Genomic DNA, 2,500 nt, shown 5'->3' on the forward strand with positions numbered 1-2,500 from the left:
GAGGCAAGGCGGCGGGCAGTCACATGCTGGCCACTCCTCTTTCCCTCGCCTTGCTCCGTCCACTCCTTTGTTCACACTCCCTGGCCTCTGTTCTCTCTGACGTTCTTCCTCCTCCATCTCCTCTTCCTCCCACATATCCTCCTCCTCCTCCTCTTCCTCCAGTTTTTCTCCGTGTTTCTTCAGGTTCGCTCCAAGTCCACGTCTGCCTCCCGCTCCTCCTCCTCCCTTGCTCCGTGTTCCATCTGTCCGTTTTTCCCCTGTTTTTAATGTCTGCTCCGCGTCCCTCACTCATAACAGCGTGCGTGGCGGGGCGCGCGTCGCTCCCTGCCCGGCGCCCCTCGACACGCCGCCATTCCTAAGCAAATGATGCACTGTTATGCCTCTGCCTCGCCCCATTGTGTTCGCCCCGCGCCATCACTCCCCTCAGAACTGGCGCCAGCGCGTTCGTCTGTCCTGCCATCCACGCCGCCCTGCACCAACAACCTTATCTAACCGCCTGTAACTTCGCCAGGACATGCCACTCCGCGCCTCGCACACCCAGGGGCGCAGCGCAGAGTGGAAGAGCGTGAGATGCCTTGGAGGTGCAGGTCGGCGCTTCGAAGCCCAGGCCAGCGTCGGGAATCGGAGTGGTGTGCAACATGTAAACAAACAAGGAGGGGCGACCTAAAATGCAGTTAGTATTGGCGGTGGAGGTGTGATGGCGTGAGCATTGTTCATGGCGGCGGGGACGGGAGCCTACACTTGTAATTCCACGCTCAGAGCAACTCGATGACTCTGTATTTAGAAATTAGGGCGAATTAGATTAACCCACGTGTAATGCCTGCGAGGGACGCGGCCGAGTTTGCATATCTATGGCGGTGGCAACGCTATTTTCCCCGGAGAGGATCCGCTCCCCCACCTCACGTTCGCCTGACGGGGAGAGGGAGGGGTCACGAGGGGAGCCTGGCTGGGGTGGGGCCTGCGTGGGGAGGGGAGGGCAGGGTGGAGGATATGAGCCCTGATACACCTGTAAACTGGCTGGAGGGGCCCAAACGACGCGTGCTGCTGACGGGGGAACTCACACTCCCCGCATACTGACGGAGGCACGGGAGGGGGAAGGGCCGAGACACATGGCACTGCTGACTGGACGTGCCTAGTAATGACGGAGGGGGTGACAACGCTGACATCCCTACTACTGACGGAGGGGGACTGATGGCACATTATGACCAACCTCTCCATAACTAGAGGAAATGGGATCTGGGAGCATGACTGAGTGACTGAGTGACTGATTGACTGGAAGGGTAAAGGGAGGGAATCTGCCTGAAGGTGGCGATGCAGAAGGGGTTGTTTACCTGTCTCACACCACCTGGTTAGCACACCTGCACGGGTCTCGAAGGGGGGAGGGGGAGGGACGTGGTAAAGTCATCACATCGTGGTGTTCAGTTATTATTTGAGGGGAAGAAAAGTTATTGGTTAAGTAAATGCACCTTAAGCTACGTAGTACATACTTAATTAATACACATGTTAAGTACAGATAGAAAGGTAATTCATCAACACACACACACACACACACACACACACACACACACACAGGTAGGAAAACAGTGTGATTTAAATTCAGGTAATTCTGTACGATGACTCCACCAGATAATAATTATGATGACTGACTGATGGAATGAGTGACTGTCTGCTCACTGATTGAATTGCGTCCCGTCATTGAAGTGACTTGAGCTGACTGGTGGACTGACTAGCTTGCTGATTTACTGACTGACTGATTGTATAGTTGATTGATAATGTCCTTCCACTGTTCGATTGACTAACGAAAGGAATGGTTAATAAATTGTCTAACTGACTGACTGACTGGTTGAAGGATTGACTGCCTGACTGATCGAATGACTCAAACTGAAGGTAAGCAAAAAGTAAACCTGTTCAAATTATTCATAAAGTACTGGAATGAATCGTAAGACTGAGTCACATTGCTTCAGATGACTCCCAGCAGCGACTCCCATGAAGACTGGAAGTGTGAGAGAGCCGAGCTGTGATCCAGTGACTCAAGATGAACAATATCTCAAGAGGCTCATGTTATTTATGAAGACAACAGAGAGAGATGAAGAAAGATTGCTATGTGATGATTCTTTTCAGGAAATGATAGATAATGATAAGGTGTTTTCTTTGTTTTATTGCTATTAAGACATGAATACTCGTACACACACACACACACACACACACACACACACACACACACACACACACACACACACACACACAGTGGAAAAAGACACAAGAAAAGATAGAAAACACAAGAGCATAATAGAAGCTGGAAGAGTTTAAACCAGCAGACTTGCACGTGGCTGTCCCTGTACGTATAAACAAACACACAAACCCACACACATACAAAACACCGCAAGAAAATCCCTCAACGAAAAAAAAAAAAAAAATCCGATGATCTTTAGCAAAAAAAAAAAAAAAAAAAAACACCACAAATCAAACACGCATAAAAAAAAACGAAAAAACCCTCCAG

General features: G+C 50.1%; 1 protein-coding gene across 6 annotated transcripts in view; it reads right to left on the reverse strand.

Annotated features, from left to right (window-relative positions):
- LOC123520002 (lachesin-like) overlaps positions 1-2,500 on the reverse strand; it is a 188,598-nt gene that overhangs the window by 16,135 nt on the left and 169,963 nt on the right. The window lies entirely within an intron of this gene.

Source organism: Portunus trituberculatus, chromosome 46 (assembly GCF_017591435.1).
Source record: "Portunus trituberculatus isolate SZX2019 chromosome 46, ASM1759143v1, whole genome shotgun sequence".
Taxonomy (NCBI): domain Eukaryota; kingdom Metazoa; phylum Arthropoda; class Malacostraca; order Decapoda; family Portunidae; genus Portunus; species Portunus trituberculatus.